This window comes from Chroicocephalus ridibundus, chromosome 5, assembly GCF_963924245.1.
Source record: "Chroicocephalus ridibundus chromosome 5, bChrRid1.1, whole genome shotgun sequence".
In the NCBI taxonomy this organism is placed as follows: Eukaryota; Metazoa; Chordata; class Aves; order Charadriiformes; family Laridae; genus Chroicocephalus; species Chroicocephalus ridibundus.
In genome coordinates this window covers 82824531-82847908 of record NC_086288.1, presented here as the reverse complement: position 1 = coordinate 82847908, position 23378 = coordinate 82824531, and the positions used below count along the sequence as shown (strand labels likewise).

General features: G+C 45.0%; 1 protein-coding gene across 4 annotated transcripts in view; it reads left to right on the top strand.

Annotated features, from left to right (window-relative positions):
• GALNTL6 (polypeptide N-acetylgalactosaminyltransferase like 6) overlaps positions 1-23378 on the top strand; it is a 453529-nt gene that overhangs the window by 231212 nt on the left and 198939 nt on the right. The gene's annotated exons all lie outside the window — the stretch shown is intronic.

Here is a 23378-nt window from a genome sequence, read left to right as displayed (position 1 = left end):
TGCCAGTGTCATAATCTAATTTTATTTTCGTCTTTTCCCAATCATTGTTCAACAGGGAAACCAACATCATCTTATCTAGTTGAGCAGAATGAACTTAGCCCCCCTGAAATTCCTGTAGCTTTGTGGAATGCTCTGGGGGGGGGGCAGGCATCTCCTTCGCCGCCCTGCCCAGAAGTCCCTCTCGGCAGCTGGAGCGCGGAGCCAGCAGACAGGATGATGCATTTGAGAAGCCACGTGCCGAGCGGGTATCGCTGCGGGTGGTATCCAGCGATATTCCACAGGCACGGAACATCTGTTAACATAATACGAGCAGGGAAGAAGAGGTTTGCTGTGGGAACGTTCTCAGGTGGGCCCCGAGATTTGCATGCGTTTACACTTGGTTTGTGTGTTAAGGTTGTCGGGGCTCCCTGGCGCTGTGCTGGTCTCCTGCCTCGCCAGCGGATTATCGCTCGGCAATTGGAAAGGCTCGGATTGGGGCGCCTCGGAGCACGTGTTCATGACTCTGAGCAGCGAGGCAAACGCTTGATGGGTGTGGATGCAGTGAAAACAAGATGCGTGTGAAGTGAAGCACTCTGGGGGCACAACACAAACGACGACTAATAAGGGAAGCTTTAGTTATTTTTGGTGGATTTGTTGGAGGAGGTTAGGGTCTTCCCCTTGGGCCTGTGTTTTATTACTGTCAAATACCCGCCGCCTTGGGAGTCTGGCTGTTACTTGAATGACCGTATTTCTCCATTCCTTTTGTTTTCATGGCCACTGCAGGTTTACCTTCCGTTTAATCTCAGTGCTGTAGGGGTTGCAAACCTTAAGGAAATTGTTTTGGGTGGGCATTCCCCAGGTGGGTCACTACGGGAACCGGGGCAGGGCACGTGGTTCCCTTAAGCCGGCATTCTGCAGAGCGAGACGTCTGGGGACGAGAGTTCCCTGCCCTTTGTAGTACCTTGAGCGTCGCTGTTCGGCTGTTACGGCACCTGATGTGAGTATCACGTACTGGGAAAAAGTTAATGGTATAAATGCTTTTATACGAAAAAACCTGCCCACGCTGAAGTGACACAATCTTCTCAAGGGGTTTCTTTAATCGCTTAACGCAGGATAAACCCTGCGGTGAGTGGTTAGGCTTGTTGACCTTACCCCGAAGGGTAGGTCAGCAGCACGTAGAGCAAGTCGTTTCCATCCTTTGGCTGACCTTCTTGGTGTCACAGTAATGATTTTCAGTTTCACGTCACGTCCAGCCTCAGCAGAACAGTCAGGTTTGAAAGGAATTTGATAAATCATTAAAATAGTAGATTATGACCAAAGGGTTAAAATGGTTAAGTTATTTTGGTCGTAGAACTGTAGTTGAGCACTGAAATTGGTTTTAATAGGATAAATTATTCAAATATCAGTTTAATTTTTCCATAAAGTAAATGTCACAAAGAGTGACACTTCAGGATATTAGTGACTACACCAAAATAGCAGCATAGCATAAATTACGTTAGTAAGTCAGTAAATAAATGAGGGGACTTTCACTTGGTGCACTTGATCCTTAAAACCAATTATCGCTGTCTCCATGTTTCCTCGCTCATTACGGAAATCTATTTAACTCTCCTTGGGCTTTCTCGGAACAGCCGTGCGTTGCGGGCAGAGTGAGAAGTGGGGGTGGTGGAGGTGGGCAGGAAGGAGTCGCTGTGATGGAAGGGGGGACCAGTGACTCCGCGTGCTGGGCTCCCCCTTGCCAGCACCCCCGGCTCCGTCGGGCGCTGGGACGAGACGGGCTCCAGCGGTTCTGAGGAACAGGCACAAAGTGCTCCCGGGGCGACAGTGGATCACTTGGGTGTTTTCAGTGTCCCTGACTGACGGCTGCTCCCCGCGCCGTCCTGCGGGGCTGGCAGGTGGGCTCCGTGCTGGCTGTGGGTCATGACTGAAGGCGAGGAAAAAGTAAAGGACAAAAAGGCCTAACAAATTCTCGACGTTATCAGTGCTTAACTCTCCTGTCAGGCCATTATGGTTACTTAAAACATCACCTAACTTTTAAAGCACATACTTTCATAACAATTAAATATAATTAGTGTAGGATGTTGTATAAAGTACGTTATAATTTGCAATATATTGCTCTTTTAAACACGGAAGAAGAAACTATACGCGCGTTTCTTATCCATCCGGCATCTACCAGATTTGTAGGCTGCAGGTAAGTGTAATTTCCGCGTTAAACGTGGTCACACGTTGGGGCGTGCTGCCGGACGGATCGTCCCGAGCACCCCATCTGCCTCGTGGGGTGAGCGATGGGGTTAGCTGCTCGGGCACTGGAGTCTTTTGCTGTAAACTTTCAAGACAGGAAAGGGAAATAAGTTATGTTCTCTGTGTGGTTTCTAGAGCTTTGTGCTTTCCTCCAGGGATCTCCTCGGTTTGTTTTTGAAAAAAAAAAAAAAAAATTCTAAATTTGTGATGATGTTACATGTGAAAATGAAATGCTGCCGTCCAAGTTACATAGGAGAAGAAAGTTGACTTTTGAGTAAAATGCAAGTTTTATTCCTTTCCACTCGTATCTGTTCCTTAACACTTCTCCAGTAACGCTGCAGTTTGAGACAGACTTCAGCGTGTCTGTGTTTGCGTGGAAGTATGACAGCTTAGCAGGGGGCGTAGGAGAAATTAAAATAGCTGACCTTCTCGGGAGCCTGAATTCAGCACGTGTATGGGCACAGTCGCCCTGGCTGCCTTCTGGCTCAGCTGAGCCTCATTGCGCTTGTCTCTCAGACGTGAGCGTTATTCCAGGCATTAACTCAAATTTGGCTTTTAATGTTTCTTAAGAAGCTATCTACTGAAACTTACAGCATCTGTATTCACTTTATATTTTTGGAGACATTTTATGTTCTAGGTGGTTCCTAACTGCCCATTAATAACAGCAGCAAAATTCCTTCAATAATGGCAGAAATTACAACACAAGGGAAACTTAATCCTTTTAAGAAATGCGCTGTTAAACTGTCCTTGAGACTATGGTTTTTAATACTTCTCCACTAAGTTTTTTAGATGCACACAAACGTCTTGCGGGTGAACAGATGGAAGTACCGCGACAGCAAGGTGAAATAACAGAAGACAGAAATGCCAGCGGCCCGTGGGGGCCGAGTTCCTGCAGTTACCGCTTCGTCCCCCGGGCTCCTGCAGCCACTGCGGGCGCCCCGGGGCACAGGCTGGTCCTGGGGGTGTCTACAGGGACAGACAGCATGGTCCTCACCTCCGCTCAGCCGTGTAGGGATTGCTGCAAAGCACACAAAAAATATATACAGAGATGGGTTGCCTCACAAACAATATTAATTACGTCTTTTAACGTAACTAAGAGCAGTGGCTGGAATACTGAAGTATGCCTTAGGTCTGAAGGAAGCTTGCCACTAGGTGTGGCAGTTAATGCTTTTCTCTTCATTAATTACTTAATTTCTTTCTCATTTTGTGTGACTTCTTGGAAACACATGTACTTTTCCATGGAACTAGCTTGCAAAGTTTTCTAACGCTATATGTTCTGAAAACGATGGTATTTGAAGTCCTAAATCCGTCAAAGCAGTTAACCATTCCCGTTTTGTGCTGAGGTGCCGTTAACCCCCTGCTCCTCGCTCTGCTCTTCGTGTCCTTCTAGAGCGTGAGCGTTGATGCCTGCGGCGCCAGTCTTGGTACTTCTTCAAGCACTTTGTTTAGAATTGGACCATGGTTCGGAAACTACATTTAATTTCAGTTAATTCCCCATTTAGCTATGTACGGACTTTAATTCCTGGACTCCTTAGATCAGTGAATGTTGCTCATTTTGTCCTTTCGTTTCCTGGGATTAATTTTCACAACTCAGGCAACCAAATTAATTCCAGAAACAGGAGTCAAAGCTTCTCGGAGGTGAAAGGCAGCGAGTGCGTTAAGGCACCCTGCCGCCTCCCTCCCCAGTTAGTGAGTTCTGTTTGCACGGGGAAGGTGACGCCCAAAGGGTTAGCGTGAATGGCTTCCACTAGGATAGGCGAATGGGAAAGAATTACTTTATTTCTGGCATGAAATTGGGAGAGATAAGGAATAGAAACGTAGGAGTAAATTATGACATTTTGCAAAAGAACTCAAGAGAAGCTTCTGTATGCTTGAAAAACAAAACCAGCTTAAAGCTTCTGGGGGAGCTTACGCAGACAGTAAAAACTGGACAAAAGCAGGCAGTTTTCTTCAAAGCAGAACTACAGTTGCACTGAAAAAGAGCTGCTATGAAATTCAATTATAACTTAGTATCCCTGTTATTTGATAAAGAATAGAGTAGAAAGTAAAAACAGAATATATTTTAAGGTTATGTGTGTGTTTATATATTTTTTTTCCTACTACTTCTACATGTATCCTTGCATAGACAGCGCTTCTGTGGTAAGTACCCAATACACACACATTATTGTGTTTGGTTTTTATACAGCTCTTAGCTCTCTAACATTTTTCTCCATCTTTTTCACTTCCCCAGGTCCACTGTGCAGCATTTGTGTTTCTGTTTGCCCTCGTGTTCATTGAGGCATAACCCAAATCTGTGGGCAGCAAACCGTTCTCTTTAAATAGCTGTTAGGATTGCATCCCCACAAATGCTTTTTACTGTTTCTAAAAGTATTTTCGGTTGTGAAAGTAGGAATACCTTTATTGGTCTTCATAATGGTTTTATTTATGTAACAGGTTAAACAAGCCCATTATCTCAGCTTAGTTGATTTTAAAGCACTTGAATCATCTCTGCTAATCTGCGTGCTTTGAGCTCTAGTTGAAGGCAAAACAAACCACCCCTCTGCCTCCCCCACTGCAATTCTTTATCTCTTGTAATTCTCAGATACACAAATGTGGGATCTCCCGGGTCTGGTTGGAATTGCCTGGTCACAGTTCAGTGTTTTCCACTGCGGATGCTCTTCTGGTGTATTACTGATCTGAAGAGCTTCCGAGAGTTTCCTTGCGAGAGCCTCTCGACTCCGCTGCTACAAAACACCTTCAGGAGCCCATTGCTTATAGGAGACGCTTTAGGTCTCTTTAAGGCAGGTTTCCTCAGGAACTCAGGGTTAGTGCAGATGGGATTTAAAGAACACATACTCCTACAGCGGTATTAGGTTGATTATCTTTCATATTGGGATTTTAAAACGTTCTAAAATGTTTGCTTTTTGCCTGGGGAATGTAATAGCAACTTCATTGCAATGAAGTGAATTTATCAAGAGCTGTTATATTTGCTACAGTTGTACAAAAATAGTGAATACAAATACTGATTTTTAACCAGTAAAGTAATATGTGTATCTTTAAAACAATCTAGAATCTAGAAGATGTCAGTTCCCGTATCCACCAGTGCTATAATGCCGTTGTAGAAGGCCACCAAATTTGTCAGGCACAATCTGCCTTCAGTGAAGCCACGTGGGCTGTCACCGATCACCTCCTTATTTCCCATATGCCTTAGCAGAGTTTCCAGGAGGATCTGCTCCATGATCTTGCCAGGCACAGAGGTGAGACTGTAGTTCCCCGGGTCTTCCTTTTTTTTTCCTTTTTAAAAATGGGGGTTATGTTTCCCCGTTCCCAGTCAGTGGGAACCTCACTGGACTGCCACGACTTCTCAAATATGATGGATAGCGGCTTGGCAGCTTCTTCTACCAGTTCCCTCAGGACACATGGATGCATTCCATCAGGTCCCACGGATTTGTGCACCTTCAGGTTCCTCAGATGGTCTCAAACCTGGTCTTCTCCTACAGTGGGCAGTTCCTCATTCTCCCAGTCCCTGCCTTTGCCTTTTGCGACTTGGGCAGTGTGGCTAGAGCACTTGATGGTGAAGATTAGGGCAAAAAGTCATTGAACACCTCAGCCTTGTCCGTGTCCTGGGTGACCAGCTCTCCTATTTCCTTCTGGAGAGGGCCCACATCTTCTCTAGTCTTGCCTTTACCCCTGATGTACTTATAGAAGTTTTTCTTGTTATCCTTGATGTCCCTGGACAGATTTAATTCCATCAGGGCTTTAGCTTGCCTAACCTAGTCCCTGTCTGCTCAGACAATTACTCTGTATTCCTCACAGGCTACCTGTCCTTGCTTCCACCCTCTGTAGGCTTCCTTCTTCTGTTTGAGTTTCTCCAGGAGCAACTTGTTCATCCATGCAGGCCTTGTGGGTTTTTTGCCCGACTTCGTCTTTGTCAGGACGCATCGCTCCTGAGCTTGGAGGAGGTGATCCTTGAATATTAACCAGCTTTCTTGGGCCCCTCTCCTCTCCAGTGCTTTATCCCATGGTACTCTGCCAAGCAGATCCCTGAAGAGGCCAAAGTCTGCTCTCCCGAAGTCCAGGGCAGTGAGCTTGCTGTGTGCTCTCCTCGCCATCCTAAGGATCTTGAACTCCACCATCTCATGGTCACTGTAGCCAAGGCTGTCCTTGAGCTTTGCATTCCCCATCAGCCCCTCCTTGTTGGTGAGAACAAGATCTAGCATGGCACCTCTCCTCGTTGGCTCCTCTATCGCTTGGAGAAGGAAGTTGTCATTGCCGCATTCCAGGAACCTGCTGGATTGCTCATGCCCTCCTGTGTTGTATCTCCAACAGATGTTGGGGTGGTTGAACTTCCCCATGAGGACCGAGACTTGTCAATGTGAGGCTGCTCCGATCTGCCTATAGGGGGCTTCGTCCGCTCGGTTTTCCTGGTCGGGTGGCCTGTAGCAGACCCCCACTGTAATGTCACCTGTCCCTGCTCTCCCTTTAATCCTGACCCACGTGTCATGCTTAGCAGTTGCTGGCAGTCGTCGGTCACCTCTCTTCTACGCTGACAATTCTTAGTCTATCTACCATTCATATCATTCCTTGTTTGGAAATATTTTGTTCTTTCTTTCAGTGTTTCCACCTAGCCTGTATCTTGGGCGATGGAGAGCGAGCGAGCTGCAGATAATACTAAAGATCCTGGCACACAGCGGATTTGAGCGGCATAAAGAGGCTCTAGATTTTCTTTGCATTCTATTTCTTCTTTTGATTACTAGTAAACATTGAGCTGTTGTTTCCAGTAAGATGTCTGTTTATATCTAGTGTCAATTTTTTTTCTGCATAGTAGTAGTTGTCAGCTCAAAGTCCGTCACATGTATTTGAAGTTAGACTTTCTTTTCCCATGTGAATGACTTTGTTTATCTGTGTTGAAATTCATCTGCCATCCAGTTATTGATGGAAAAGTTTACAGTCTTTTTTAGTAGTCTAGAAAGTGCATATTGTCAGAAAAAACCCGTCATTTCACTATTAACTCTTCTCTGAATCGTATATGAATAAGTTGAAAAGAAGTCCTTAAATAGGTCATTGTGGAATTCCAGTGTTGGCTTCCCTCTGATGTGAACGCTAGCAATTTGCCTACCATTAATCTTGTAATTAGGTGTTAATCTTTTCATGAAAAAGAATTTTCCTTCCGTAGCATTTGAGTTGTTTTATGTTTGGTAAAAACAACACATTCTGTAGGACGATATATTTATTATCCATATGTGCATAAATCCCGTAGCTTCTTGCACCTGATCCCTGGGTCAGACTTCAGGAGTTGTAGTTTCCCGGATGCTGCAGGCTCGCGCTCCTTCGATGCGGAGGCCGATTCCCCCTCGGCTCTTCCTCTGCTGTCGAAGAGCCCAGTGAGAGTCCATGAGCTGCAGTTCCCCCGTTGCGTGCCAGGGTTCCCTCAGCTCCAGGTGGAATAGCTTCTGCGTCTGACATTGTGATGCCCACCGTATTATAAACTTGTTTTACAGCTCTTCCTACTAATGAGTCGTTTTGATACAGATCTTCCAACGTACCTGTGATGAGTAGAAGTTGCACAGTGAAAATCACCACTAACCCTTCCACGGCGGCTGCAGATGCCACGTAACCTGCATAGATTTCTGCTGGTGGCCCAGCTTTCTGATTGCTTCTATACACTAGGCTTACTTTTTTGGCAAGATTTCCTCTTTGGAAAGCTATTATTAGGCACATATATGTTTGCAAGCTGTTCTTCAACATTTTTTTGGAAATCTTTTTTTTGTCCTACCTTCTTAAGGTAGGACACTCAATTTTCCGATCATGAGGCTTTTTTAATAATTTAGATTTGACTTGGAGTACAACCTTGTTTCTGAACAGGCTTTGATGCCTTGCTGTTTGGCCAGGCTAGCTTCTGCCTCTCACTCTCTCTTTTTTAAGTTTGTCGGACATTCATTGCTCCGGGACTGACGTGGAGTTGGTTTCAAACAGAACAAAGACTACAAAATCAAAAATCCCTCAGTGCTTTAGGGCTGCCTTTTGCTCCTTCAGATGCTCCTCTTCACGTTCTCTTCCTGAACTTTCTTATTTTGATGTAATTCTTCTTTGACTATATTATTTCAGTCTTCTTCAAAAATGTAGAATATAGGGAATTTAAAATCTGTGTGGAAGTTGCATTAAATTATTCAAACCGTATCTTGAGTATTTCCCAGGATCAACTAAAAACTTGTTTCTCTTCGTCTAGTTTTCTTTGCCGTGTACTAACATATAGCACTTAGTCACGATATCAAAAAAATAAGTCTTTGACAATGTGTCCTGACCTGAACTTCAGATGAACTGCGTTGGTAACGAAGTCATTGCTGATTTCGTAATGTTTCCTACCCACAAATCTTTTAATGTCCATTAGCAGGTCACGGTCATTGGTACAATCCTGCTCATCGTGCGGTTTGTTGCACAGTACTATTGTTCCCTGATCAGACCTGAAATGTCAATCCGTGTTTTCTGTTTGCCAGAAACAAAAAACCCCAAACAACCACCCCCACCTCCCAGCCCGAACCCCAGCGTAATAAAGGGAATGTCTCTGCGCTGTTGGGTGCTCAGTTGCCAAATATTGAGGGAACTGGAGCTTCCCAGGTACGCTGATCGCTGACTTAACCACGGTCTCTTCTTAATCTTAATGGAAAAGGAAAGGGTTAGTGCTGCTCAGCAACTCAAATGACTGTCAGTCTTTATAGTTTGCTTTGGGTTTTTTTCAAGAAATATCTATATGCATGTGATGTTTAAGAGTTTAGCCCCCGACATCTCTTCTGGCAAGCAGACAGGATCCCAGAGCCGTGGGACTCGGTTACCCTGCGGAGGGAAGTCCTGCAAGCCAGAGCGGAAGAGCTGATTGTCCCTCGTCGCTGTTGTGAATTGGCTGGCTCAAAGTGGCAAATGCTGGACGAGTTATGGTGTCTGCGGGGTCAGCCAATGGAGTGTCCCCAAGGCATTTGGATTTCTGCTGACCCATTAGAGGAGCAAAGTGTAAATAATCATATCTGAACGTCCCTCCTAAGCAGACTGTCCACAAAGGGTGTTTTTCGCACGATCTCACGTCTCCTCTATCTGTACATTTGTCGTGTACTTTTACTTCTCTGTGTTACTGTCTTTATAATGAGCAGTTGAGTGGACACCCAGCAGGGACGTTTCTAGTGTCCTGTTCCAGCCTGCCCCAAGGGATCGCGTAGGGAAGAACTGCGTGTTAACCGCTTCCATTTCGGCTTCTTCGTGATGTTCTTACAGCTGAATTAGTTCTCTGCTGCTCCTGCTGGTCCAAGAGATTCACATGAAACCATGCACCTGGAAAGGACAAACATTTGAGAAATGTTTTATAAAGTATAAAAAGTGAGGATTGTTGCACTTACTTTTATTAAGGACGCACAAAACCAAAGACGGAGCTAATAGCTCCCTACTCCTCTTGATCTGGATAGACCTAACTCTGCAGCACTGACTGCAAAATAAAGCACAACAAAGCAAACGTTGGCCCTTTTGACTCTTTCCTCGCTGTAATTTTTAGCTGATCCACGTGTGTGTCATTTGGAGTTAGCATTACTGCAGCTTAAGCTTACGGAGAGTTTGTGGTGCATAAATCTCGGCTCCTTTTTTAATCGTAAAGAATTGTGACTATTATGTAGCTGATCTTGCAAATTCAAAAATATTCAGTACTTTAATTATGCTGACTTTATTTAAGTGCTAAAGGCCGCACCGGGCCTGCAATTGCTAGACGGGAACAGCACATAATGCAGCCAATTGCAAACAGCAGTCTCATTTGTTGATTTCAAGTGAGGTGTAATTATATTGCTTCATTTGCTGAGCAAATCATATGAGAGCTTCTCTAAATCAGCCTGATTGTGTAATGAAGAGCTAATTACAAACAGCAGTGTTCTTGCAGTAAATTTATGGTGACTGCCAGTGCCAGGTTGGCACCAGTGTGACAATGGCTCATTAGGACATTTACAAAAGCAAGAGTGGAACTCAGCCCAACGCACAGCGACTGTTCTCTATTTCGGGAGGCCACAGTGATTACCTCTCTCCCCTCCGTTCTCGGTGCTTAAAAAAACCAACCCCGCCCCACTTTTGTCACTTCTTGAAAGGAAGTAAATAGCGCTTTTCTAGAAAAGTCCACCAGAAGACGGAACGACCTGGGAAGCATTCTTCTAACCCTCCTGGCAGCCAGGCTTCGAAGGTGATGTTTGGCCAGAAGCCTTGGCCGTTAGTGGCCACTGGAGGTCTGGCCTGGCCTTGTGCCCGTCCTCTTCTCCCATGCCGCCATCCTGCACGGCGGCGAGGGCTGGCGTGGCAGTCGCAGTGCTGAAAGAGGATTCCCGATAGGGTTGCGTTTGTGTCAGCCCTGTGCTGATTAAAAGATTTTACATTTCTACATTATAATATATTTTTCCGTTTAAGGTGAAATTGGTGGTGACGTGGTACAGCTTCCATTACTTAATTCTAAATTATGTTTACTGTCAGATCAGCCGACTCGAGCAGAAGAATGAACTGGTTGCTGTACAGATTCGCAGCACAGAGTAAGTTCGCTAGTTTTTCTGAAGTTTCCATTAATCTTTTGGTTTTTATTAATTTCTTTGAGTCCCATGAAGCATACTTTCTTATAGGTACTTTGAAGCAATCGGAATAATTTATTTCTGAATAGATGTGTGTAATTGCCTGTTCGATTTTAAGCCTGACATCTTTGCTAGATTGAATGCTATTTTACACAAAGGCTTCTAATCTATTAAATGGTGCACTGGGACTGATCTCCTCTGAAACTGCCTGGTGTGCTTTCTCGCTTGGCACAATAGCACGGAATAAATTCCCTCCTGTGGATCTCCCTCCTGCTTGCTTTCTCCTGGAACGCAGAATAACGATGCTGCGGCCTCTTACTATGTCCTTCCTGATCCTGCTTAGAGACAGGCGACCCGTGGTGAATGGACTTGGACTTACACCAAGCAGATTCTGTACAAAGTATGCGATATTTAACTCCAGCCAAGCAGCGGGGTTTCCCCCACCGCCCCAAGCTCCAAAGTGGCCGATTGCTCTGATGTCTCTGAGTTTTGACTGTTTCTGGAGCTTGTACATAGCATGAAGATGCTCCAGGTCAAATTTCTGGATCAACACCTTGTTGTCAGTAGGGAATTCCTGGAGAAAGAATATAAAAAAGAACGTAGTAGTCACTGGTAGTTAGTGACTCGGGGCAGTCATTTTATATAGCCTCCGACAGAAGGCATGTATCTGCAACGTTATTTTGAAATTCCAGAGGGGAAATGAGTACGTGCAAATTTCAGCGAATTATACATTTGTTAGGCACGGGGAACACCATTTCTTAAAAATCACTATTTGCAAAGTGTTTTGGCTCAATCTTCTGAAGTACACATTCCCAACAAGAGACTATAGATGCTCTCAATTTGAGCACCATGTTCAAACATAAAATCTGTTTCACTAAACAGATCTTCTGCTCCAGACTAATACATAAATCACTGCCAGTCGGACTATCAAAGGAACCATATTTTCATGTTTTATGAGACATAGCCAAAATGTGGCAGTAGAGAATTTCATAGTTATTTTTATATTTCCATAATTGTTTCTTTGTTCCTGGAGAACGTGGGAAGGGGAGCTTGCAAAGGTGCAGCAAAAAAATATTGCCCAAGTTCTTCTGCCAGTTTTCAGACTAACCCTTAGGCAGAAAGGGAAGATCCCATGGCTGTGTGTTAACCCGATGGGCGTGTGAGCCATACTGCTCCAGGGAAAACGTGGAGACGACTCCATTTCTCTCCTCTCCCTTCCTACCCGGCTGTGGAGCGCCGAGGGGTTGTTGTGCTGGGCCGAAGCACTGCGTTCTCGGTTATGGGTGCTATAGTTAGAGCTCAGTAACTGCAGTTTGACTCCAAAATGGTTTTAGCAGAGCCCTGTCATGTTCAGAGAAGTTTGCACCTTGGATGGAGATGGGTCCCATCGTTCTCCGTGGATGCCGGGTGTGCAGGCTCGTCCTTACCCGCACTCTGGCACAGCACCCCTTCCTCTGCCGCGTCCCTTCAGCTCCCCACCGGGACTCCTGCTGCAGACAGACCTCCCACAAATTGTTCCCTTCCTCTGACTTCCCGCTCGTCTAAATTTGAAAGCTGAGTTCAAAAGAAATTATTCCTTTGGGAGGGGTGGGAGAATGAAACAGGAGCGAAGGGCCTCAAAGCGGGCTGGTGGCGAGGCTCCTGCAGGAGGTGTGCCTGGCTTCCCCTCGGCAGCAGCGTCCGCGCGTTGTCCCCTTCGGCGTGTGCGTTTCTGACCGTGTGTTATTGGCCTCTGTGAAATCTGGGTAATGATTCCTGGGGCTCTGTATTTCTGGAAAAGGTACAGATCTTGCTCTCTGCCCCACCCACCTCAAAAAAAAAAAAAAAAAAAAAATTAAGTGCTCTAGAAAGATAGTAAAATCACATGGATGGGATGAGATGGCAATATGTGGGGGGAAAAAGTAATAAATAAAGAAAGAAATGAAAGACTTTCTTTATGAAATCCTCATGTGAACCAGCCCAGATAAACCTGATCTCACAGACGTTGGTGTGAAAATATTGTTAAAAGTTGGAACTCTTAATATTGTACTCTAGTTTCCATGTGCTGTATCTGTACCGTCTCTTATTTTGCAATTTTATGTTGCTTACGTTTGATAAGTTTTTCAAATTTTCATGCTTATAAGTCCCATGAGGAGCGGCTGAGGGAGCTGGGGGTGTTCAGCCTGGAGAAGAGGAGGCTGAGGGGAGACCTTCTCGCTCTCTGCAGCTCCCTGGAAGGAGGGGGCAGCCAGGGGGGTCGGGCTATATATAAATACCGAAGGCGTTTGGGTTCGTGTTCTTTACCTGTAGGCCGCTCTAACGAGTTCGGCGTTCCTTTACCTGTTGGCAAAATGCAGTTCCCGCTTTGGAGGTGGAATTTATCTCAGGGCAGAATCACAGCGGCAGGTGACTTGAACGTGACAACATGCGAATGTTCTCGTGTAGGAAACCCTGCCCTCGACGCTCGCGTTCCTTGAGCTACGCGGCGGTTTGGTGGCCAGCGCCTACAGCCATCTGTGAGGGTGGCACGGAGCCCGTTCCTAATAGGTGCCAAACAAACATGTTCTTAGACGGGAATCTTGTGCGATACCGCAAATGCTATCTCAGCTACAGAGGGGTCGCGCGTTGTGACAGTTTTGCCAAGCATCTCGTTACACTTTATGATGCTTGCTGACACCAACACGCCAGGAAAGAGGGTTTTTCTTAACAGTGAAAGTAGGCACCTGTGCCTGCCCACAAGGGAAATATACTTGTAGGAGTGACCTTGAGAAACAGAATTTGTCAGAAAACTAATATACAAAAGTCCTGTAGCAATTCTCTTCTATTAATCTAATTCCAGAGTGCATTAGTAAATTAAAGAGCAAGGCACAGATTTCAAACTTTCCCAAGCAATCGGTGGCTGGTAACGCCAACAGCGAGTGCCCCCTCCCACAGACTGTCAGCTTTTGGGTTTGGCGCTGTGGGTGGATAAAAAAGGGATGTTACAGATTTCCCGTTGGTCATGAAGCTTTTAGTCATCTTTATTACAGTCAGTTTAATTAGACTCGAAATTCAGCTCAGAAAAGTTGTAACCTTTGGAAAATATCTAATTGATGAAGTTAATTGATAAAGTGAAACTTTTTGCTTTGTGTTTTGTTACCACTTTTTTTTCCCCTTTAAACGCCTGCCTGCCTTCTAGCATTCCGCAAGGAATTACTTGTAAAGGATTATCTGCTGTAATTTTCAGCACAGTTAGAATCACGGAACGTGTCGGGTGGGAAGGGCCCTCTAAAGGCCACCCAGTGCCACCCCCCTGCAGTAGCAGGGACATCTTCAACTAGACCAGGTTGCTCAGAGCCTCGTCCAGCCTGGCCTTGGATGTCTCCAGGGATGGGGCCTCCACCCCCTCTCTGGGCAGCCTGTTCCAACGGGTGGGTTCACTCTGCTGACTTGCTACCAGGGTGTATTTAAACCATTGAGTTACCATCACATAAAAGCCTTTGAAGAAATTTTCTATCTCAAAAATATGTATATGTATCTTAAAAACTAGGGCAGACCCCATACCATGGATGGTTAGTATTTGGAAATTTTGCTTACGTGAAGAAATAGTGGATGTTTGAGCAGCCTTATGTATAATTTCAACCATATTTTGTCATTTCAGAACTCATCAGAAATTATTTCACAGTAATTCCCGCTTTAGAAACTTCATAAAAATTAGGCATGTTTTTACCCAGAAACGGTCTGAGGTGAAGCTGCTCTGGAGTACTGTTTGAACTATTTCTCTGTGCAACATTAACATCATCAGATGCACATTTGAGCTCCAGTTTCTTTCCATTTTTTTTTCTCTATTGCAGAAGAATATAAGATTTGCAAGAAGAATCAGTAGCGTAACACAAATTAGACAAAACAGAAATAATTCCCTTACGGTCTTACTGCTCCCCACTGCATACGTGCAGTTTTCACATGGCTGCAGGACCAGAAGAAAGGATTAATTTATCTTATTCGATTATCCTGAAGAGAATAACCTAACTCACAAAATGATGGGACTGGTAGAATGATTCAAATCCAACTCGTGCAACTTACTCGTAAATCTGAGTGAAAGCGAAGATAAAAATTAGTTCATCTTGGACAGGAAAAAAATGTAATATCTCTTCCAAAATGGTTCAGTTTTGAGTAGTGAAAATTTACAGTGTGAAAATGGATGAACTGATTCATTATTTGTGGAAGTTTCTGCCCTGACTGTGCTGATGGACTCTGGTCCCAAGTCCTCTTCCTATCGGGAAGGTGTTTGTAGAGGTGCTGGAGGAGCTGCTCCTGGTTTCCAGCCGCGCAGCGTGGTCAGTGCTGCGGTGTCACGGGCCGCAAGGACACAGCCTGCAGCTGGAGGGAAGGTGTTGTCCGCACTTAGGAACGCACAACGGTGGGATTATTTGCCCTCAGCTATGGCAATGATTATGTCACTCATGTACAGCAAGTGGAATGGGCCCCTCGCTACAGGAGGGACATCGAGGGGCTGGAGCGTGTCCAGAGAAGGGCAACGGAGCTGGTGAGGGGTCTGGAGCACAAGTCTGGTGAGGAGCGGCTGAGGGAGCTGGGGGGGTTCAGCCTGGAGAAGAGGAGGCTGAGGGGAGACCTTCTCGCTCTCTGCAGCTCCCTGAAAGGAGGGGGTAGCCAGGGGGGGTCGGGCTCTTCTCCCAAGGAACAGGCCATGGGACAAGGGGAAATGGCCCCAAGTTGCACCAGGGGAGGTTTAGGATGGATATTGGGAACAATTTCTTCATGGAAAGGGCTGTCAAGCATTGGAAGAGGCTGCCCAGGGCAGTGGTGGAGTCGCCATCCCTGGAGGTGTTTCAAAGCCGGGCAGACGTGGTGCTGAGGGACACGGGGTAGTGGGGGTTTGGGCAGGGTTGGGCTGATGGTTGGACTCGATGGTCTGGAAGGTCCCTTCCAACCCGGGCAAGTCTGTGATTCTATGAATTGATGCAAATGCGTTCTGACCTTCGCCGCTGCCCTGCCATGCGTGTTTGGGTAACAGTGGTTGATATCGGCAGTAGTCCTTCTTTGCTGATGACGTCATAATCATGGGCAGGGACTGTTTGGTGTTCTGCACCTTCTCAAGCGTGATTAGCTCTGTCTTGCACGTCACCGTGACAGGCCCTCCTCATCCCCCCAGCCTCAAGAAGTGTTGTAAGTCCAACTGATCTGTTGTTAGCCATCTTTCATTGCTCTGTGCTGTTGGTACCACATCATTCAAGGATTTAAATTCAGAGAAGTAATTTTTGTTCAGAATGAATTCTGTTGTGTTTGTTCATGTTGATTTTATGTGTAAATTTGAAATAGCCTTTTATTTTCACATGTATAAGTGAATTTTTAGTAATATGTGGGGTGGTGTTGGTATAATAAATTTTTGAGCACCTAGATGCTACTAGGTATGTAATGAATGAAACATAACGGAAACTGATATTTAAACTTGATTTCTATTTTTTTTCCTGTAGTGTTAATGGTACGTTGTCCTGTGGCTCTGTCCACATTTTCTTTAGCGGAGTCTTCAGTCTAGGACTTTTAAGAAAAAAAGGTTGTCCTTCCAAAAAAGGACTAGTCATTCATAGGATTGAGGTATGGACTTTGAGAGGCTCTTAAATACATGATTAGAATTAAAGCCAAACTTCACTTGATCTTGCTGCTGTTGGTCTTCCCTTTCATTAATTTCACCACCACTCCATCATGGTTGGGAGCTCTGAATCATAATTTTTTTCAATCTATAAGGCATTTTTTCCCCCAAGGAGACGCTACATTTAAAAGTTAATTAGTTTCCTCACAAACGTACCAGTCAATAAAATTGAGTTATGATTATTAAAATCATAAAAATGACATCAGTCTGACAGATCTGGACTATTTCTGAACGTGTATTCATCACATGCAAATTTCATTGGGGTACAGATCATCTGCACTTCGTGCTCTGCCAAGACAATGTGCTGAGACAGGGATGAGCTCAAAAAAAAAACCAACCAAACCCAAAAATCCCCCCAAAAACCCAAACCAAGGTCATGTTTAAAAAAAAAGCCAAAACCAAACCAAACCCAAAGGAAGTGCCGTGTCGGCTGCTGGCAGCCTGCAGAGCTCTTTTGCTGCCTGACCTCTCCTCCTCTTCTTTTTGACTCCTCTTCCACGGCTGTAATTTTCATTTGGAAAATTTTAGAAGAGCCGTTAAAATAGCTACCTGTGCAAACGTGCTGGTAATAACAGGAAGGTAAATGTAAAGCCAGTAGTGAATAACCTGGCTACACGTAGATGATCTGAAGGAATTAAAGCAACAGGAAGCAAAGAGCAAGTTACCGGAAATGTTGTGTGTAAAATACATTACGGTTCCGAATTGCTTTTTTTGGCAAACATAATTTTTCAGGAAATTCCGTATAAACACGTCACTCGGCGTGTGTGTCCTGCACAAGCAGCACGAGTCGGCAGCCTGGGCGGTGGCGGGGCTGTGGCTCCTGCCCCGTAATAGTGCTGCGATATTTAGACCTAAGAAGTGGGTTTGGGAACGGAAGGAGCATGGATGTTTTCTGTAAGGTATAGGAACATTGACCCCTTTTTTCCGTTTGCTACTTTCCTTTGCATGAGATTAAGCTATTTTATTTTTCTCCTTTATTCCTGGTCTAAATAGTTCGAGGCTGTCGCTGCTGTCGTTTGGCAATTTGCCTTGCTCGGCTTTTGTGGAGTTGTAGTTATGGATCGTTTCCACTGTGGCCGAGAGTGTCGAGATACGGGTTTCAGTTTGGAACCTCATAAATGACGTTCACGTAAATTAGTAACTGATAGTATGGATGGAACTACTCCTGGGGGTGCGCAGGGCTCCTCGTCAAGCAGCCGGGTGTGCCTGGGCACCGCGGGGTGTGCTCCGCTCCCAGAGCGGGACGTGGGTTTGCCACGGGGAGGTGGAGGCGAGCGTGTGCCTGGTCAGTGCAAGGGCAGCCAAAAGCTGGGAGGGACCCTGAGCAGGTTTGGTGGCACAATTGCGGTTTCCGAAGTTCTTGACTATTTGGAGAAATGACCTGGAAAATAAATAATTATTTTTTTGCAAGAAGGCAGTTCACAAGGACTGATGTGTTGATAACAAAAATATTCAACTTATACCCAACATCTCCTCATTCCGTGCTTAATAAGTAGGCTTGAGAAAATGTATGTAGGCATTTATACGTCTATCGTCTACACGTATATGCAAAAGTGAGGCATAGTGAAACTTAAAGTGGCCAATGAGTCAAAAAAACCCAACCCCAAACCACCACGGTTGTATAAAAAAATGCAAAAGCTGTAGTGGACTGTATCAACAACGGTGCAAAAGGTGATGCAAAATAGTTTTTCCTCCGCCCAGCTGTAGTCTTCACAAACCGTCCCAAAACAAGTTAGCGTGTACCTTCCTCGCTAGCTTTATGCTAAAGGGACTTTTTCCCCTCTCAGCTGAACGTCACCATTTCCCAGTGGTCGCCCTTTGGTCTGCCGTGACAGCAGAAGAAAGGCCGGGAGGGTCCCTGGTGGTCTGCAAGCAGGAGGTGTGCCCACCTCTCTGCCATGGACATGGGCGCTTTACCATGGACTTGAACATTAAGAATGTGCCAGCTCTGTAATTTTTAAATGAAATATTTTAACACAAATACTAAAAATAAGGCTGTTCGGAAGCACGTCACACCTATGCAAAGCTTACTACCCTCCATTTTTTTTTTTATTCCGACAGCATAATCTTCTGTTTCTGTGCAGTTACTATTAAATGATCCCGTGCAATAATTTTGTAATAAAACAGGGAGAAACTGTTCCTAAGAGTTCCTGTGTTCAGAATAAACAGGCTTCGTTTTCATGAGAAAAGCTTTATGCTTTTTCAGGAAATAAGGTTTTTAAATCCATTACAGTAGTACTAGAAAAGCTCACTGGGATGCTGGCGTCTGTCCTAAAGGTAGTAAAGGTCAAAGAAGAGACATGGCCAAATGGTGACAGATCACCGTCACTTCCACATGTGTTCCAGGCTTTCCCAAGGAGCGTTACCACCTTATCACTACTGATGGAGAGTCCCGCTAGGGTCTTTGTGAGCTATTGCTTAAATAATGTCCTTTTTCCTTAAACGACAGTGTGCAATTTTGACCTCAGTTTGAAAGAGATTTTCCATAATGGAAATATTTGTCGTTCAAAGAAGTTGCATTTTATGAACTTTCCATCAGAGCAGATCTTCAGGGATGAGGTACTTGGCAGTAGAAGTCATCAGCAACAAGACTTTGCGCGCCATTTCTAAGAAATAAATAAAAGTGAATTTCTTCCCAAGACCAAAACGCAGCATGTCTTCCACAAGTTGATGGCATCACTGGTCTTTCACTTCCGAGTTGCAACAGTCAAGAGATAATAGGAAGATATTCCCGTGCCGCAGCAGAGCAGCCAAAAGCAGTAGGAGAAGCCAGCCCTTTTTGGTATCCAGCACTAGTGGGGTTGGGTTGGTTTTTTTCCTTTCAAAAGGAAAACCGTATGGGGGATCATTTATCTCACTGATTTGCTAGCATAAATTACATTTGAAAAAAAAAAAGCTAAAGTTGTACAATTTACACATTGACTTGCATTAAGCTGTAACTGCCAAATACCGATAGCATATAATTGCGTATAAGCATACACACACCTTCTTTAGTATAAAGTGAGTTACTGAGATTTATTCTTTATTTTTTATTTTATTCTTTGAAGTGTTATCTCCTTTTAAAGATTTACTGTGGTAAATCCGTAATCATGGAGTTATGATTACGGTACAGACTTGACCATCAGCCTCATGGGGTTGTCTTCCTGCAGCCTTACTTTAAGGAGGTGACAAGACATTTTTCAACGGTAGCAGGAATTTTTAATTTTATGCTAAGAATATGTTCAAAAATCATATCAGGTTTTTTTAGTTTTTATTTTAACTGTTCAAATCACGTTAGATTTTAAAGTGTTGCATGTCAAGCTGACATGCTGGAGTCCTCCTTTACATCAACTACTCTACTCTCCCTTATTCTAACTGAATTCCTCTAGTTTCTTATGCATTGTTTTTTTAATACACTGAAATATAATTGGGCATTTTTGTTTTTCAAATGTATCGTTATAAGCACATCGTGATGCTAAATAGATATCACAAAGTCCAAGTTTGCCGGCTGGTAGTTAAGCGTACGGGCACATCCTCCCGTGAACACGATGGCAATATGTTTAGCGCCTGCTCTTCAATAAACGTGATGGATGTTGTGCAGTGGCTCGAGAGGGCGCCAGGGGAAGCACTGGGTACGTTTGCCCTATTCGTTCTCCACTTTTCCCTGGACTTCCCTTCATGGCTTTTGGAGAGAGGACAGTTGAACCCAGTGGTTGCTTCGTGGCATCCTGTACGCCCGCTGGTCCCGCGCAGCCCAGCAGCAGTTGACTTTGCTCTTTGAAAGGAAAGCGTTGAGGCCTTCTCCCTGCCGGCTGCGCTGGTTCACGCGCTGCGGTATTTACAGAGGGCACAGAAGCACCTGTGAAGGTCAGTATTTGATTTTGAGCTGACTGGAGACGTTGTATTAAAAGGAAATTGATTAGAAAATCAAGGTTCTTGTTATACCTGTTAGGGAAAAAGCAATAAATTTACAAACAAAATCTGTAATTTATATATACAATATACTACAGTCCTAGAGTGTAGGATATATATCTGAATTTTATTTGCCTAAACTTTGAATGGAGTCTAGAATGTTGTTCCTGAGTCTCTATTAAAACATAAATGTCAAGTTACAAAGTCAAAACCTATAAATCGACCAATTAAAAGTAATTAAAATTAAATTTGTTTGGGTACAGTATGACAAGGAATGGCAGACGCTCCTTTCAGTCCGTCAAAAGAATGATATGTAGAATGTTGTACATTGTCGTTGTAAACCGATGTGTTTGTGCACCCGTACTTCCCTTTTCCTTGTCCATGAGATTCCAGCAACCCGCGCCTTCACGTTTCCGCCGTGATTGTGGTTGTAAAGTGTGCTCCGGCGTGACCGGTACCGCGAACCTCAGGGGAAGACTGCTGTAGCTATGAGGAAAGAGACTGCCCTTCTCTCCCGGTAACGCGAATCTAGGTTAATTTGAAGAAAAATGTTAATCCTCTTCGGGAACTTGCCGGGAGAACGAGGCACTCTTCTGGAAGCTGTGGCGAGAGGCAGCGTTTGATCATTTCACAGCCTTTTAAAAGTGGCGGAGTGTAGCACAGATAAGAAATAGGGATCATGTTAAGTGCTGTTTTGATCATTTTAAAAGAGATTCGACACCAGAATCGAGTGTATTAGGTCTCAGCGAGGAAGGCTTTTATCTTGCAATGCCCGCTTGGTGCCTTAACGAGGCGTAGGGGGATCCTGCAGCAGGACGTTCAGAGACGTGCTCCAGGCTGGTGTTTGGCGGTGCATCACCAAGACGGGCATCGTTGGGGTGGGACGGCCTCGGCTCCTGGAGAAACGCTGGGTAAGCGGCTTTCCGACCATTCACTTCCTCACGGTATGGTAAAAAATTCATCAGACTTGATCTGACCTAGCAAAGAGATTTGGAGAGAATGTGGAATTGGTTTTGATTGCTAAATAAGTGAGATACAATTTAAAAAATTCCGTCGCAGATCTTCCTGTTTGTCATCCGTGCAGCTGCAGGTACATACGTGTGCGCAGCGGCCTCTCGTCAGGTGGCCCTGAGCTCAGAGGAGGTTTGCGTTAGCTGAGCTTGCGTGCGTAGAGACGAACAGCTTCTGGGGACGGTCAGTAGCCAGTTACCTTCCTTCTCTGTCATTGGCTTTTAGTCAAATCCTACACCTTGAATTTTATTAAAAATGTTCTTATGATGAGTAAAGCTGAATAGAAAGTTGCACTTTGTAACCGACTTTTTACTAAAGCAAGGAGTAGGAAAACCAGCTTGAAAACATCTCTTTCTTTTCTTGAATGCATGAGTAAAACATTACCTAAAATTTGCATCTTTACATAAAACATTTAGTTCCGCTGGAAGGAAAATACTCCTTTTTAATCTTAAAATAACAAAAAAACCCTCCAAATCAAGGTAACTGCTGCATTTAGAACATTTTAAATTAAAATCCTGACTTCAGTTTTTTATTTTTTTTAATCAGAACAATTCACTAAATTCAACGTGAGCTTCTGGGCAACCACTTGACTCCAAAAAGCCTTGCTCGGCCAATAATGGTTCTGGGGAGGTGTGCCACTGCGTGCGAGTGCTGTGCCATGAGCAGCTGCTGTCTGCGACGGGGAGACGGGAACAGGCCAACACGCCGTAGAGCGGTTTGTGGCGTACCCTTGTCGTGGCACGGCCTCTGCATCTGGTTGTGTCTTCGGCTGTTTGGTCTGATGAAGTTTTTACTGAAAATAAAGTAACCCATCAGAAGTATAAAAATTGTTCTATTTCTCCCATCCCAAGTTTGACGTACCGTAAATCGTTACTCTCTCCTGACTATGCCAATTACTCTATTAATAATATTTCCATCTTAAAGGTTGTTTCTAATTTTATATGTGTAATTACAGTAGCAAGCTCTCAGATATACCTGCTTAAACAATTGCTTCTGTTTAAATTCTATTGCCTGTGCCTTCAATTGATTGTGAGTGAAAATAAATTTAAGGACCGAGGCTGCCTCTGAAAAATTAGAAATTGAGGTTTAAAACCTTTTTAAACATAATTTTTCCTGTGTGCAGAGTTGTTACTAATGTTATGCCACTTGATTTTGGATTGCACTTGGAAATCAGATGCCGGGGTCAAACCCGTAGTGCTTCGGGCTGGAGGGGTGAGTCTGCCCCGGTGAGAGCCGCGGGTGTGGACGCGTGTGGATCTGTGGGAACACGGGAGCGTGAATCCCACGGACGGAGGCTGACGTGCTTGGGACCCAGTGTCCTGCATCACTGTGTCCTTACTCCAGGCTGTGGGACTTGTGTCGGACAAGATTACAAAACCCCTTTCGAGATCACACCTGTCTTTATCGTATTCCAAAGACCAAACATAATTCCGTATTTGTGGAGTGAATTCTAATACAAAATCTATTTCAGAGCAAGATGGAGATGGAGAGATTGCATGTTCCCACGCTTTTGTGTTAATAGGTATTAGTATAAGACAGGCTGAGAGAGCTGGGGGGGTTCAGCCTGGAGAAGAGAAGGCTCCGGGGAGACCTTCCAGCCCCTGCCAGTCCCTCAAGGGGCTCCAGGAAAGCTGGGGAGGGACTCTGGAGCAGGGAGGGGAGCCGTGGGACGAGGGGGAAGGGTTTTCCACTGACAGAGGGGAGACTGAGATGAGATGTGAGGCAGAAATTCTTGGCTGTGAGGGCGGTGAGCCCCTGGCCCAGGGTGCCCAGAGAAGCTGTGGCTGCCCCATCCCTGGAGGGGTTCAAGGCCAGGTTGGACGGGGCTTGGAGCAACCTGGGCTGGTGGGAGGAACTAGATGATCTTTAAGGTCCCTTCCAGCCCAAACCGTTCTGTGATTCTATGATGTAATGGCTTCTCAGCAAGAGCCCCGATAAGCCTCAGGGGGGCTGTTGTGTGACCCGTCTGCGCGTCGGTGCCAGCACCGCTCCGGGTCCTGCCCGTGGCATCTGAAGCGCTTCAGCGCGACTGAGCCGGTGCGGGATCCACTCTCGCTGCCAGCGCT